At 49.1% G+C, this 17,388-nt stretch overlaps 1 long non-coding RNA gene across 1 annotated transcript in view; it reads right to left on the minus strand.

Moving 5' to 3' along the window:
• Positions 1–8,083: 8,083 nt before the first annotated feature.
• The window catches only part of LOC142295454 (uncharacterized), a 29,700-nt gene continuing 20,395 nt past the window's right edge, over positions 8,084–17,388 (minus strand). Inside the window, exons 2-4 of the long non-coding RNA XR_012751462.1 lie at positions 8,572–8,636; positions 8,420–8,495; positions 8,084–8,162 (exon numbers count right to left, since the gene is read on the minus strand). This is a non-coding gene — a long non-coding RNA (uncharacterized LOC142295454). The remainder of the gene's footprint in view (positions 8,163–8,419; positions 8,496–8,571; positions 8,637–17,388) is intronic.

Here is a 17,388-nt window from a genome sequence, read left to right on the forward strand (position 1 = left end):
AAATAAGGGTGCAGAACCAAGCTTACTACAGAGATATGAGAGCAGAACCAAGCTTACTACAGAGAAAGGAGCAGAACCAAGCTTGCTGTACTCATACAGGATCAAAATCGTACTTACTCAGTCTACTACATAGAAACAGCAACAGAACCAAGCCTCTTAAATAGCTACGGGAACAGAACAAGCTTACTGTATAAACATAGTAGCAGAACTAAGCTTACTGCTTAAATATGGTACCATAACTGAGCTTACTGTATTGATATAGGAGGAAAACCACACTTGCTACATATATACAGTACCATAACCAAGCTAACTACATATACAGCAATTACAAACTTTATCCTATATTTCCAATGTTAAACTCGTACGGAACATGGTTGGCACATGGACTTATACACTTATGCCATCTGTGTGCTGTATGTGTTTTTCACGGCCCCATAGACTTCTATTTGCCCTTGTTATGTTCGCTGCTGGGAAAAAAAAAACAGATGTCTCCATAGGGATCACACACGGTCTGTGTAAACACGCGAACATGCGAGTTGCACCATAGATTATAATGGGTACGCGTGGTGACAATGAAAAAAACGGATACAACGCGTACCAGATACAGACACGTGAAGGAGGACATAAGGTGGTGACATAGCTACGTCACAGTGTAGGGGTTAATTTCACTTCTTTTCATAAACATGGAAACACAAATGAAATTCTCTAACACATATGTGAGTGAGCCCTTAGGGCCCGTGCCCACAATCAGTGTCAGCAGCGTCTTGGACGCAAAGTGTTTTCACTGAGTCCAAAATGCTGCATTGTACAGTACAGGCACAGTGGATGGATTTATAGAAATCTCCGGCCCCCTGGGCTCTTTTAGACGCTCCATAAACTGACGTGTGGCGCTCCTTTCCTATCCTCAGCATGTGAATTTATTCTAACAGCGATGCTAGTGCTCTGAGCGGGAGAATACAGCAAACATCCTCTGACTATCACTCTGATGGTGTGCACCGACAGCGTGATCTCCGCCCAGGGGACTAGCGTCTCCACCAGAGAAAGTACGCTGCATCCAGACCGTGAGGACGCCTGGTGGTGGGCACTCACCCGTATAGATTTAATGTTGTTCCCTAAAGATACATTTTACACAAACACAATACACTATAAGGCTACGTGCCCACGGTCTGGACATGTTGTCTCCTGGACGCAGCATGTCCTCTCCTGCGGGGCCGTGAGTGCTCTCCACAGGGACACCAGCGGACTGTGCCCACAGTCAGGTTTCGGGCCGCTGTGGTCTCTCACTTCTGTTCTCTCTGTGGAGACACTTGTGACTACACAGCAATAAATTGACATGCCAGGGCTCAGGAAGCCGCACCACAGGTCAGTTTTCGCTGTGGGCTGTACACGAACAATGGGCATAGGATTTCTAGAAATCCCATTCACTGCACCTGTACAATGCAGCGAAAACACTCTGAATCCAAAATGCTGTGAACCCTGATAGTGAGCACGCAGCCTTACATACAGGCATCTTACACACATACACAACCCCAGAAACACGGACATGTAAACATACAATACAGAGATGTGTAGACACAGCATACAGCCGTACACACCTACGCACACCTGTGTACAGCCGTATACACCTACGCACACCTGCGTACAACCGTATACACCTACACATACCTGCGTATAGCCGAATGCACCTACGCACACCTGCGTACAGCCGTATACACCTACGCACACCTGCATACAGCCGTATACACCTATGCACACCTATGTACAGCCGTATACACCCACATACACCTGCGTACAGCTGTATACACCTACGCACACCTGCGTACAGCCGTATACACCTATGAACACCTGCGTACAGCCCTATACACCTACGCACAACTGTGTACAGCCATATACACCTACGCACACCTGCGTATACACATACGCACACCTGCATACAGCCGTATACACCCACGCACACCTGCGTATAGCCGTATACACCTACGCACACCTGCATACAGCCGTATACACATACTGACACCTGCGTACAGCCGTATACACATACAGACACCTGCATACAGCTGTATAGACACACGTACACAGATATAGTCACATAGAAGTGTATACATATTTGAAAACAGTCACATACAAATAATCATACACAAAAGACAGACACAATCCTATACACTCAGACATACTGGGGGGACTTTTTACTGTTTATGAGGGGGGTACACTTCTCTCTTCTTCTCTCCCGTGCGGCCACAGACTTGTTTGATGGTAAATCCCTGTAGGCTAAAGGACCTGTGGTAATGTCATACCCATGTGATCAGAATGGGCGGGGCCTCAGCAACACAGCTGATAACAGAAAGAAACTCCAGGTGTCCTGGAGTTCATTATAATAGAAGCGGGGGTCTGAGGTAAGACATCCAGATGGGGGGGCAGGGGGGCGTGAAGCCTGCATGATTATAGTGGATGGGAGGCAACATGGCCACGGCCACTAACAAAGCTGGTCACGCCCACTACCCAGGCAGCTCCTAACCACTGGGATGTAGCTACAACCCTTGTCTGATGCTCCTCGGCTGGATGGAGGCACCGCGCACTGCCCGATGTCATTATAACACACATGGCCGCGCACTGTGAACTGCGCGCGGCCGTCTCTCCTGTACTATGCAGCCGGTCAGCATTGTCTGCGCCTGTCAGTGTGTCCGGCCACATCACAATACAGGAGACATGGCCATGTGCAATTCACTGTGCGAGACTATGTGTGTTATAATGACGCCATGCAGTGTGCGCTGCCTCCATCCAGCCGAGGAGCATCAGACAAGGGTTGTGGCTACATCCCAGTGACTTCGCCTGTGTTTTTGGGTACACCCCATTAACTTTGGGCGTATGTCCCGGGGCGTTTTTACAACACTTTATATGGAGTTAAGAAGACACCCTGAAAAATTCATCAGTTACATCCGTATGTCTGCAGACATGTTTGACCAGTTGGTGGAGCGGGTGGACCCACTGATACATCGCAGCAATATGTTTTGCCGGCTGGCAATCACTAGAGCAGAGCGGCTCATGATAACACTCTGGTAGCCAATTATATATTAGCATATGTGGTACCCAGGGCAGTATTTACCATTAGGCACCCGTGGTCCCTTGCCTGGGGCGCCATGTTGCGGGGGGGCGGCACTTTCTTGCTGCAAAAAAAAAAAAAAATTAAAAAAAAATTTTTAATTTTTTTTACATCTTCTCCCCCTCCGGACAGTCTATTAAATCCGCTGTGTTTTCGGAGGGAGTGGGGGTGGGAGACGCACTTCCATTTATCTGTATCTGCGTCTTTAAGACGCAAATACAGATAAACTGTGGGCGCCGCCAGGCACAGGGAGCTGATTGACCCCGGAAGTGCCGGCGCCTGCACTTCCGGGGTCAGAGACGCGCCAATCAGCTCCGTGCTGTGGCATCCAATGGTGCAGATGCCGCAGAGGACAGAACACTCACCAGAGCCAGCAGCAGCAGGAGGATGATGGACACCGTAAGAGGAGCGGCAGCAGCAAGAGGAGGCGGGAGGCACAAGAGCAGGTAACCACTGACAGAGTTCCAGTGCTGTGAAGTGAGGATTCTGGGGGAGGGGCAGGCAGGCTACAATGTGAGCATAGTGGACGAGGGGCAGGCAGAGGCTGCAATGTGAGGATAGTGGGAGAGGGGCAGGCAGAGGCTGCAATGTGAGGATAGTGGGGGAGGGGCAGGCAGAGGCTGCAATGTGAGGATAGTGGGGGGAGGGGCAGGCAGAGGCTGCAATGTGAGGATAGTGGGGGGAGGGGCAGGCATAGGCTGCAATGTGAGGATAGTGGGGGAGGGGCATGCAGAGGCTGCAATGTGAGGATAGTGGGGGGAGGGGCAGGCAGGCTGATACTGGGGTGAGGCTGGAGGCAGGCGGAGGCTGATACTGAGGGGAGGCTGGAGGCAGGCAGAGGCTGATACTGGGGGGAGGCTGGAGGAAGGCAGAGGCTGATACTGGGGGGAGGCTGGAGGGAGGCAGAGGCTGATGGGCGGAGGCTGGAGGCAGGCAGAGGCTGATACTGGGGGGAGGCTGGAGGGAGGCAGAGGCTGATACTGGGGGGAGACTGGAGGGAGGCAGAGGCTGATACTGGGGGGAGGCTGGAGGGAGGCAGAGGCTGATACTGGGGGGAGGCTGGAGGGAAGCAGAGGCTGATACTGGGGGGAGGCTGGAGGGAGGCAGAGGCTGATACTGGGGGGAGGCTGGAGGGAGGCAGAGGCTGATATTGGGGGGTGGCTGGAGGCAGGCAGAGGCTGATACTGGGGGGAGGCTGGAGGCAGGCAGAGGCTGATACTGGGGGAGGCTGGAGGCAGGCAGAGGCTGATACTGGGGGGAGGCTGGAGGCAGGCAGAGGCTGATACTGGGGGTAGGCTGAGGCTGAGACTGGGGGAGAGAGGCTGATGCTGAGGGAAGATAGAGACTAAGGCTTGGGGAGGCTGGGGGAGAGAAGCTGAGGCAAGAGAGAGGCTTATACTGAGGGAAGAGAGAGGCTGATGCTGAGGGAAGAGAGAGGCTGAGGCTGGGGGAGAGAGGCTTATGCTGGGGGAGAAAGGCTGATGCTGAGGGAAGATAGAGGCTGAGGCTTGGGGAGGCTGGGGGAGAGAGGCTGAGGCTGAGGGAAGAGAGAGGCTGATGCTGAGGGAAGAGAGAGGCTGATGCTGAGGGAAGAGAGAGGCCGATGCTGAGGGAAGAGAGAGACTGATGCTGAGGGAAGAGAGAGGCTGATGCTGAGGGAAGAGAGGCTGATGCTGAGGCTGGGGGAGAGAGGCTGAGGCTGGGGAAGGGAGGCTGATGCTGGGGGGGAGAGGCTGATACTGGGGGAAGCTGGTGGGAGAGAGGCTGATGCTGGCGGAGGCTGGTGGGAGAGGCTGATGCTGGCGGAGGCTGGCTGGAGAGAGGCTGGTGCTGGAGGAGGCTGGGTGGAGAGAGGCTGATGCTGGCGGAGGATGGGGGGGAGAGGCTGATGCTGGCGGAGGCTGGCTGGAGAAAGGCTGGTGCTGGCGGAGACTGGGGAGTGAGGCTGATGGTGGCGGAGACTAGGGAGTGAGGCTGATGCTGGCGGAGACTGGGGAGTGAGGCTGATGCTGGCGGAGACTGGGGAGTGAGGCTGATGCTGGGGGAGAGAGGCTGATGCTGGGGGAGGCTGGTGGGAGAGAGGCTGATGCTGGGGGAGAGGCTGCTGCTGGAGGCGGGGGGAGAGAGGCTGCTGCTGGTGGAGTGGGAGAGAGGGGCTAATGCTAGAGACAGGAGACAAGGGTTGAGGGATAGTGCAATGACAAAATCGATTGGTGGGGAGGGGTGTAAGGGCTCAGAATGAGAGGGGGGCAGCATTGGGAGCTCATTATGGAGAAGGGGCAGCATGTGTGGGCTCAGTATGGAGTGGAGCAATGTAGGGGAGTCAATATCAAGAGTGGGGTAGTGTGTGTGTGTGGGGATGTCTCAGCATAAGCGCTAGTGTGGTGGTCTTAGCTTGAGTGGGGCAAAATGGAGGTGTCATTATGGAAAAGAGGAAGGCAGCATTAGGAGCTCATGGAGAGGGGCAGCATGCATTGGACACTGTGAGGAGAGGGCAGCATGCATGCGACATTGTTAGGAGGGGGAAGCATGCAGGGGACATTGTGAGGAGGGGGCAGCATGCATGGGACACTGTGAGGAGGGGGCAGCATGCATGGGACATTGTGAGAAGGAGGCAGCATGCATGGGACACTGTGAAGAGGGGGCAGTATGCATGGGACACTGTGAGGAGGGGGCAGTATGCATGGGACACTGTGAGGAGGGAGCAGTATGCATGGGACACTGTGAGGAGGGGGCAGCATGCATGGGACACTGTGAGGAGGGGGCAGCATGCATGGGACACTGTGAGGAGGGAGCAGTATGCATGGGACACTGTGAGGAGGGGGCAGCATGCAGGGGACACTGTGAGGAGGGAGCAGCATGCATGGGACACTGTGAGGAGGGAGCAGCATGCATAGGACACTGTGAGGAGGGGGCAGTATGCATGGGACATTGTGAGGAGGGGGCAGCATGCATGGGACACTGTGAGGAGGGAGCAGCATGCATGGGACACTGTGAGGAGGGGACAGCATGTATGGGACACTGTGAGGAGGGAGCAGTATGCATGGGACACTGTGAGGAGGGAGCAGTATGCATGGGACACTGTGAGGAGGGAGCAGCATGCATGGGACACTGTGAGGAAGGGGCAGTATGCATGGGACACTGTGAGGAGGGGGCAGCATGTATGGGACACTGTGAGGAGGGGGCAGCATGCATGGGACACTGTGAGGAGGGGGCAGTATGCATGAGACACTGTGAGTAGGGGGCAGCATGCATGGGACACTGTGAGGAGGGAGCAGCATACATGGGACACTGTGAGAGAGCTGCATGCATGGGACACTGAGGAGGGAGCAGCATGCATGGGACACTGTGAGGAGGGGGCAGCATGCATGGGACACTGTAAGGAGGGAGCAGCATGCATGGGACACTGAGGAGGGGGCAGCATGCATGGGACAGTGTGAAGAGGGGGCAACATGCATGGGACAGTGTGAGGAGGGGCAGCATGCATGGGACACTGTGAGGAGGGAGCAGTATGCATTGGACACTGTGAGGAGGGGGCAGTATGCATGGGACACTGTGAGGAGGGGGCAGCATGCAGCATGCATGGGACACTGTGAGGAGGGGGCAGTATGCATGGGACATTGTGAGGAGGGGGCAGCATACATGGGACATTGTGAGGAGGGAGCAGTATGCATGGGACATTGTGAGGAGGGGGCAGCATGCATTGGACACTGTGAGGAGGGGGCAGCATGCATGGGACATTGTCAGGAGGGGGCAGTATGCATGGGACATTGTCCTCACATCATGCTGCTCCCTCCTCACAATGTACAGATCATATTTCATAATCGAGGAAGGTGTGGTAGGTATAATTTATAAGTGAGGGCAGTGTGGTGTTTTAGTTTATTAGGGGCAGTGTCACAGTCACAGTATATAAGTGGGGACGGTGTGGTGGGAATATTTTATACTCATGCTATGTTTTGATGTGCCTGTGGTGATCCCCATTGGGGGGGGTTAGTGCCCTTCGTTTCTCATTGATACTTTTTAAAGTGTTTTACAGAGTAGATCTGCCTTAACTAGATGTCATATGCGAAAACTCAGTTTTACGTTGTCACTAAGGGGCGCGACCACTTAAAGTGCCTAGGGCAGCATGAAGGCAAAATACAGCCCTGGTGGTACCCATCATAATGTAATGGCTGTACTGTTGAGAGCGATGATTAATTTTTTGTTTTTATTTTACAGATTTCTAGCAACAGGATAGTCCTATTCATCAATGCAATTTCAATTCCGTCTTGGCATATCTACAATATTGGGAATTGTCGCCACAACCTGACGTGCATTGTGGGAATCGTTGAATGCTGAATGTATTCCTCAACCAATAGAAGAAACTTGAATGGCCACTGCATCAAAGTTTTCGGACATATGTCACTTCCCAAATTGTTGTGGTGCCGTAGACAGAAAACAGATTGTGAAGGCAGCATGCACGGGGTCGGAGTATTTCAATTATAAAAAAATACTTCTCTGTAGTGCTGATGGCGATTGCAAATGCTGAATATCAGTTTGTTGTGGTTGATATCGGAGTGTATGGACAAGGTAACGACTCAGGTTTTTAAAACATCTGCCGTGGGCCGGAATTTGTATGGAGATCATTTTCACTTCCCACCACCCAGACCGCTTCCACAGACTGATGAGCCATCCCTGCCTTTTGAGATCTCCCCACCCATCAATAAGTTCAACTACAACCTTTTCCCAGAGCCGCCGGGTGATTACAGAATCTGCATGGCGGTGGTCTTGTGTGTCCCACAACGGCTGCCGAGCATGAATGAGGTTGATGAGGGGGTCCAAGTCTGTTCCAGATTCTTCCCCATCAGTTTCCTCGTCCTGCCTCCGCTGTGAAACCTGTGGAATGGACCCAAATTTAAATTAAAAACCATCATTTCAGTATTAATGCATTTTCAAAATTGCCAATACCCCCAGAAATAAAAAATATTGATACAAAACAAACTGACACGCTGGCGACCACTGCCGCGCTCATGACGACCCTGGAGCCGCTTGGAGGATCTCTACAGCGGACAGGAAGTTCAACCTGAAAATGAATCACAACATTAGCTAGAGAAAGACGTTAGCTAATTGTTATGTAATATTTGTCATCTACTTTTAGCTATGTGTTGTGCAAGCATGTACAGTATGTGCTGTGATGTATGTTCTCAACTTACCACGATCGTATGTTAATGGTAGCGCCTTGTCACTGGTTTGTGATGTGTGTCGTGTCGTGTTATGTATTGTGTGGTGTAATGTTTGTGATGTCACTCAAGGGGATGTGAATCAAGTGGATATACTTACATCCTGCGAGCCTTTCCATGCATTTCTCCACCCCGTTCGCCTTCTTCTGGAGGGCCTCTGCTGCAGCTTCCTCCTCCTATATGCAAATTTGACATTTTTAATTTGTAGTTGTTATCAACAGATTAAAAATAAAAAATTTTGTCTAAAATTACATGCAATCGCTGACGCCTTGGAGGGGGGCTCTCAATAGAAGACATTATTTGGTTCGTTTTGGCTACTGGAAAAAGAGAACACATTAATAAAGCTTCTGTGTACGTACAAGTGCAAAGTTTTGCAGAAAAATAAATTACACAAATAACATTTCAGGAAAAGCAAAACTTTGCGTTAACATTTTAAACCCACCCCCAATAATCCCAATAACCCTCAATATGCCCACCATAACCCACCTTCCCTCAATAATCCCATAACCCACCTTCCCCCAGTACTCCCATTAACAATCAATATACCCACCATAACCCACCTTCCCCCATTAATCACATTCCCGCTCAGTATCCCAAACCTAACCCACGTTTCCTTCCCTCTGAAATTTAATTTTTCCCACCTCAACAAGCTATCCGCCCACCCTGGGTACTGTTTAATAATAATAATAATAATAATCTTTATTTCTATAGCGCCAACATGTTCCGCAGCGCTTTACAATTCAGGAGGCTCATATACAGTGCATATACATATCATATACATAAACATATACAAACAAGTAACAATTATAGAAGATACAATATTTAAAAGGGAAAAAAAAGGCAACCCTGCTCGTGAGAGCTTACAATCTACAATGAGATGGGGGGAGGGGCAAGGTAGAAGTGCTTATTTACAATGACAATCCAGCCATCTCAAGGAAATGGGGGATAGATAATGGCTTCCTGGACCAGTTGGCCAGAGCCTTGAGATGCATTTGGGTGCCATGGAGTTTGACGTGGGGTTGTGTTCTGAGAAGTTGTAGAGGGATTAGGTGAAATTTGTTTGGCTAGGGAGTGTGATAGGCTGCCCTAAAAAGATGCGTTTTTAGGGAGCGTCTGAAGCTGAGTAAGTTGTGATTTGTCCTAACTTCTTGGGGAAGAGCGTTCCAGAGGTTTGGTGCAGCTCGGAAGAAGTCTTGGATTCGGGAGTGGGAGGTTCGAATTAGTGTGGATGTTACTCGAAAGTCATTTGCAGAGCGTAGAGAACGGGTGGGATGATAGACAGAGAGGAGCGTGCAGATGTAGGGGGGTGCCGCACTGTGGAGAGCTTTGTGGGTGAGAACAAGCAGTTTGAATTGGATCCGTTTAAACCTTAATTAACCCAGCAGCAAAAATGCATTACCCTTTATGTTTCAAACCATGTGGATAAATCCACAAGTACACCAATGATTTTTACACAACCCAAAATTTACACCAAATAGAAAATATAAAAAGGCGGAAAATTAGGCAACCTAACACAAATTAGGCAAATTTTTAATAGGTTTTTTTTTGTTTTGAACCGGTAAAAAAAAGTAGCATTAGCTGTTTATTTAAGAAAGTTACAGAATAAATGCATGCATTTGTAAAGAAAAAAAAAAAGGGCAAAGGTCAACAAAATATGGGGGACAATGGGTATCTGATTTACCTCACCGTGGCACTGGTTGGTCCTCCGGCAGTGTCAGGGTCTCTCACAGGGTCTCTGGGTCTCTCTCAGGGTCTCAGTGTCTCCAGGTCTCAGGCTCATAGAGCATTGTCTGGGTGAAAACAAAAAAGGGAGAGTTACAGAATAAATGCATACATTTGTGAAAAAAAACTAAAAAAGGGAGAGGTCAACAAAATATGGGGGACAATGGGTATCTGATTTTTCTCACCCTGGCACTGGTTGTTCCTCCGGCAGTCTCAGAGTCTCCGGATCTCTCTCAAGGTCTCCGGGTCTCTCTCAAGGTCTCCGGATCTCTCTCAGGGTCTCCGGATCTCTCTCAGGGTCTCTGCATCTCTCTCAGGGTCTCTGCATCTCTCTCAGGGTCTCTGCATCTCTCTCAGGGTCTCCGTGTCTTAGTGTCTCCAGGTGTCAGGGTCATACAGCATTGTCTGAGTCTAATTAGGGCTTCTTAATATACCTTTCCAAATTTGGAGCCTTGCCAAGGTGATTGGTTACATTCTGGGCATGCTCAGTAGAAAATAGTGGAATCCAGTGCCGGATTCCGCCATACAGCGCATTGCGACGGAATCCGACACCATAGACAACCCTTATACCTCGCGGCGGATACCGCAATGCGGTGCGTCATTTTGATGCTCCAAAAAACATTACATGCTGCATTCTTTCCGGCCGTCGCGCAGTCATATTTACGACTGGCCGTTGGCCGGCGGATGCAACGCAAGGCCATTAGTCGCAATGCGCAATACAAGTCTATGGGAAACAGATTGCACTGTTTTCCAAAGCGGCGGACATATATATATGTGTGTGTGTTTCTTCAGATACTTTGTTATACCATGCCTGATGAAGAGACCTGAGAAGTCTCAAAAGCTTGCTTTGTAACATCTTTTATTTTATTTTTGTAAGCCATTAAAATGTATCAGAACAACAAGATTATTTTTTGTTTCTCCTTCTGAGAGCAATAAATCTATTTATTGATGAGAAGTTACTTTTTAGGTTTTTTTTATATCATGCTAGATTTTTTTCACGTTTTTTTTTCTCCCTAAATAAAGAAATAAGTGCATGGAATATAGATGCTAAACAGGTCTATTTTATCTCTAAACACCAGATTTATCCTGTCAGCACCAGTCAGAGAGAACCTCCGGAGATAAGCTTAGTGTGGGGCATAAGGAAAGTATAACAGTGTTGTAGTATCGAGCTGCAGCCGTAGAGGCTCAGTGTTATATACTAGGCAAATCATGTATCTTTAGATTAATATTTGTGGCAGGAGAGTGTATTTAACAATTCCTATGTAAGCATATCCTTTTTACACATAATATTTTTCTAATTAATTCCATGTGATGTTACACATAGGACTGCAGTGGTTATGGTTAGCACTGACATTTGGCATCACCAGGACTTTGCGCTTCAATCTCACAGGACCACTTTTGTATGAAGTTTGGAAATTCTTTATAGGTTTCAATTTTCAGTTTATTATCACTTTCTCATATTTAACAAGGCTAAAATAAAAATAAATATTATTTTCAATATTCCCATCACTACTGGAATGAATAAGCCTTTGACACACACAGCAGTTCGAGTATCATGTTTATACATTGTTTTTTTAGGGCAGAATCAAGGTGGTGTACTATTTTTTGTGTCATGGTCATACTTTACCTATGTACAAAAAAACATGAGCACATGTTCTTGCGGTATCCTGATTTGCCTACTGCCTTTGCTGCTCTATGATTGGCTTCCAATATTACATGCAGAATTCAATTAGAAATCATTTCACTTATATATGAAGATTAGAGATGAGTGGAAAGTTCAGTTTGGTGGCTTCAACCGGACTTTAGATAAAGTTTGGTTTGAGACCCGGACTTGACCTGACCGCCAATGGAAGTCACTAATAGGGCAGTTTGGGCCTCCGCCCACATGCAGCCAGCCATAAAACGATCACTTCCAGGGGTGGTGGGCAGGGTTATTCCATTTTTTTTGTACATACTTGCCACGGTCGTCTCTGTATCTTTGAAGACTCATGACAGGTTCAGGACTAGAGTCACTCATTACCATCTTAGGCTTTATATTTAAGCATAGTTGCATTTCCTTTGGGACCTAAGGAATAATGTCAATTTTGTTGCCAGCAGTTTAAAGCAGATCATTTCAGCTGCAGTTGCTTTGTAGCTATGCACCCCTCAAGTATAAGTAGTGGTGTTTTCCCAGCAGTCCTTGTTGAAGATACAAATCCATTGAATTCTGGCCACCTTGGTGGAAGGTCCTGTGAAGGAGTGTTAAAAAAGCGGACTTTATCCTTTTTGTTGCTGTTTTCCCCTGTTTGTCTTACCTTTCCTTGTGTAGAATTAGTGCAGCAGTGGGGCTATCATCTCCCACCTGCCAACATGCCAACACACTAGCCAGGGTTTTCTCAGTGTCTCAGATTCCTGCTCTGCGACAGTTGAGGAGACTGATTCCTGCTCTGCGACAGTTGAGGAGACTGTATAGGGCCTGGCTAGGAGAGTAGAGACAGATATAGGTGAGAATAGGAGGTGTCCCATTTATCCCTCTCACTAGAGCTAGGGTCCACCATTGTTATTGCGTCCCTCCATACTTGTTGTATTGTTTGTTGTATATTTATCGAGTGTCAGGCTCCCCGTTGGTCTGAACGCAAGTGCCACGCTGTCATAAGTGACAACACTACACCCGAATACACTGTTGTTACCTGGACGTTGGAGCCATTCAATCACTGCAAGCGACTTGCACTGGGCTGGGGACCAAGTGTACCCGAGCACAGTGATGTTTGTGTGAGTGGTAGCATATGTAAAGCACCTTGTCAGGTTTCCGGGTTTTCCAGTCCTCTTTTGAAAAAGCTCGCCCTCGGTTAACATGGAGTTTTGTGTTCTGTTGCCCTACTTCCTGTCCAGCTGCTTAAAAGGCCGCCTCTAAGCTTAGTCCAGTGCCTGAGTATACTGCTTGCTGTGTGCTCCTGCTTTGCTGCTGCTGCTACTTGATTACCTTTGGATCCTCCTGGAAATCTACCGACCGACTCTGGACCATACCCGGTTTCTTCAAACTGTGCCCGGACTCCGTCTGCCGTCTTTTGTCAGCACGTCTGCCCGGTTTCTTCCGGTTCATAACCATTCTGGACTTTCATTCCGTACGGACACTTCTGGACTTTACCGCTTGCCCCTTGTGTCCCGGCTGCGGCGCATTTAGGCCTTCCGGGGTTGATTGCCGGACAGTCCCTGTATAGGGGTTCGCTCTGGTGGTCTCCCTGGGGGAGTCCGGTGCGTGGCCCCGGGAATCCCCTTCGCTCCGTTTCAGAAAGGTATTATTTTTGTGTTTGTTATACTGTGTATTTCCGTTGTGTATCTACCGTGGTTACATATCATAAAAACATCTTGTACCACAAACTCGTCTCTGGCTGTCATTGCCCTAACGCTATCGAAATCCTCAAAACATACAATAGTATTACATTATACTCAGGCCATAAGAGGATTTCGCTGGGGCAATGACTGAGACACGAGTAGATCAGCTCTTTTCTATGATTAACTCCTTGCAGCAGGAGATGGAGGTGGTGCAGACTAAACTTAGAGATGTGGAGACACAGCTGGGCCATGATCACCAGGTACTGGGTCCGGCTATACAGGATTTGCAAGTCAGAGTGGAGGCTCAGGAAGCCGGCCCCACTACGTCCGTATCAGCTGCCGGTATGCCTAGGTTACCCCCATTCCGTTTCAATGGTGACCGTAGTCAGTTTCGTGGATTTGTGAACCAATGTATACTGTTTTTTGATGTACATGCTGATTATTACCGTTCTGACCGGTCCAAAGTGTTATGTATAATTATGTTATTAACCTCACGAGCACTGGCTTGGGCTAATCCTATGATAGAGAACCGGGACATCCGTTTAAATCACCTAGAGGACTTTCTGACCGCAATGGCGCAGATGTTTGATGATCCGAATCGCCGTGCTACCGCTGAATCGGCTCTCCTTTCCTTACGTCAGGGAAAGCGTTCTGTCGTTGAATACGCCACTGAATTTAAGAGGTTAGTGGTAGACACCGACTGGGGAAACAATGCATTATTGTCTGTTTTCAGAAAGGGTTTGTCCGGTACCATCAAAGACGAGTTAGCTCGTTCCGAATCTCCAGGGGAGTTTGAACAGTTTCTCCAGCACTGTGTGCGTATTGATACCCGCTTGACCGAACGTAGACAGGAAAAATGGGCAGCTGTAAACCGTGTAAACAACTTTGCCTTTCCTTCCAGAGAACCCGCTCTCAGGACGCCACGGGAGGCCGAGGACGTTCCTATGCAAGTGGACTCTCTGCAAAAGCGAGAGACCAATGAACGTCGCGAACACCGGCTCCGTAAGCGTTTGTGTTTCTATTGCGGTCAATCGGACCATTTCTTGATCGACTGCCCGAAACGTCCGAATCGCCCAAATAAGGTACTGGCAGCAATGGCAGAGTGTGACAACACGGACGCAGAGTCCGATATCTCTGAGGCAAGTGGACACCTGGATGCGGTATTTCCCTTGACTGTAATGTCAACCTCACCGAAGGACTCGGAAGGGAAATATACCCATTGCTCGCTCCCCATGCAGATCCGGTGGGAGGGACAGCTAATACCTACCTCTGCAATGATAGATTCTGGGGCAGGGGGAAATTTCATGGACTCCTCTTTTGCCAGGAAACACGGTATCCGGACTCAGCTAAGATCCTCACCGGTTACCATGGAGACGGTTGACGGATCTCCATTAATCTCTGGACCAGTTGATCGGGAAACCGTACCGCTAGAATGCGTCATGAAGCCAGGTCAGCAGGAGACCCTTGTTTTCATGTTAATTTCTTCTCCTCATTTTCCGATTATTCTAGGTATTCCGTGGCTACGGTCTACAAATCCGGTCATCGATTGGGAAACTAAGGAAATATCCTTCCCACCGCAGAGTATTCCGACCATTAGTCCAACTGTTCCGGTTCCAGTAACACCGAATGCGGAGGGCACTGTACAGGTACCTGTTCTACCCCCGGTGTATAATGACTTTGCGGATATATGCGACAAAAGAAAAGCCGATCGGCTTCCCCCACATAGACCGTATGATTGCCCCATAGACTTACTCCCAGGGGCGGAGATCCCGTTTGGTCATGTCTACCCGTTGGCGGCACCTGAGCTAGAAGCACTAAAAGAATACATTGATGAAAGTCTAGCTAAGGGATTCATTCGTCGGTCTACCTCACCAGCAGGGGCACCCATCTTTTTCGTGAAAAAGAAAGAGGGGACTCTGAGACCCTGTATTGACTACCGGGAACTGAATAAAATAACTATCCGGAACCGGTATCCGTTACCGTTGATTCCTGAGCTATTGGAGAGGGTCCAACAGGCAAAAATATTCACCAAATTGGATCTCCGTGGGGCATACAATCTACTCCGTATACGTCCCGGAGACGAGTGGAAGACCGCGTTCCGATGTCGGTATGGACATTTTGAGTACCTAGTGATGCCTTTTGGACTTTGTAACGCTCCCGCGACTTTCCAACATCTAGTTAACGATATTTTTAGGGATATCATGGACCAATTCATGGTGATTTATCTGGACGATATCCTAATCTTTTCTGATTCCCTACAGGAACACCAGGAACACGTCAAGACCGTACTTACCCGGCTGAGGGAAAACCACCTGTACATCAAACTGGAGAAATGCGAGTTCCACTGCTCACAAATACAATTCTTAGGTTATGTCATCTCTCCTCAGGGACTGAACATGGAGTCTGGCAAGATACAAGCAATTCTAGACTGGCCGGAACCGGGGAACATCAAGGAGGTACAACGCTTTGTCGGTTTTGCCAACTTTTACCGACGTTTTATCCGTAATTTTTCAGAGATCGTTCGTCCCATCACTCTGTTAACCAAGAAAGGACAGACGTTTGTGTGGTCCGCCCAGGCCCAGGAAGCTTTCCATCGTCTCAAGGTTTGTTTTACCTCAGCGCCTATATTGGCACATCCGAATCCCGCACTTCCCTTTATCGTGGAAGTCGACGCTTCCGACTACGCATTAGGGGCCATCCTTTCACAAAGGACTGGGGACAAGAGTCTCTTACATCCGTGTGCTTTCTTTTCCCGCCGGTTGTCCCCTGCAGAAAGGAACTATGACATTGCGGACAAGGAATTGTTAGCGATTATTTCCGCTTTCAAGGAATGGAGACATCACTTACAGGGAGCCGCGCAGCAAGTGATAGTACTCACAGATCATCGTAATCTGGAATTTCTTAAGTCTGCCAGGTGCCTGTCTCCACGGCAAGCCCGTTGGAGCCTATTCCTTAACCAGTTCAATTTTGTCGTTACATACCGTCCAGGTTCACGTAATGGGAAAGCCGATGCCTTGTCCCGAATCCACGCCGTGGACTCCGTGCCTGGAACCCCGTCTCAGACCGTGTTATCGGATGCCAATTTCGTTGGAGTAATCCAGGACCAGGACTTGTGGAAGGACATCAAGCTGGCCTATGATGGTGACGTATTTCTTGCTGCCCCCCCGAATGATGTAACTCTTGTTCTTCGGAATGGTGTGTGGTTGAGAGAGCGACGCATTTATGTCCCGGAGGCCGTAAGACTTCGGGTTCTCAAGTTGGTCCATGACTCCGTGTTGGCTGGTCATAGGGGGGTACAGAAGACGCAGGAATTTCTGAACCGTTTTTTCTGGTGGCCTACCTGTTTAAAGGACGTAAAGGACTATGTCCACTCATGTGTGGTTTGTGCCCGGTGCAAGGTCCCTCGTGTGGCTCCTACAGGACTCCTCCAACCGTTACCCGTGCCATCTTGCCCTTGGGGGTCTATCTCAATGGATTTTATTGTGGAGTTGCCCGTCTCAGACGGTCACAATACCATTTTAGTGGTGGTGGATCGGTTGACTAAAGCTGCTCACTTTATTCCGTGTGCCGGTCTTCCCTCAGCCGCAGAGACAGTGGATCTGGTTATCCAGAACGTATTCCGATTGCATGGGGTACCAGACGAGATCATCTCTGACCGGGGCGTGCAGTTCACGTCTAGGTTCTGGAAGGGGTTTTGTACGGCACTCCAGATTGATGTCTGTTTGTCTTCTGCATACCATCCTCAGACAAATGGGCAAACCGAACGGACCAATCAAACACTGGAACAATACCTTCGCTGTTATGTCAGCCATCTGCAGGACGATTGGTTGAAGATGCTTCCGTTGGCGGAGTTCTCGTATAACAACACTCAGAGCAGCTCCACTAAGGTAACGCCCTTCTTTGCTAACTTGGGTTACCATCCGACTATTTTGCCTAGGTCACCGGTTGCGGTCTCAGTGCCTGCGGTGGAGGACAGATTAACAGAGCTACGACAAAATCTGGAGGTTCTGAAGGACACTGTGGCTACAGCTC

This window comes from Anomaloglossus baeobatrachus, chromosome 3, assembly GCF_048569485.1.
Source record: "Anomaloglossus baeobatrachus isolate aAnoBae1 chromosome 3, aAnoBae1.hap1, whole genome shotgun sequence".
NCBI lineage: Eukaryota > Metazoa > Chordata > Amphibia > Anura > Aromobatidae > Anomaloglossus > Anomaloglossus baeobatrachus.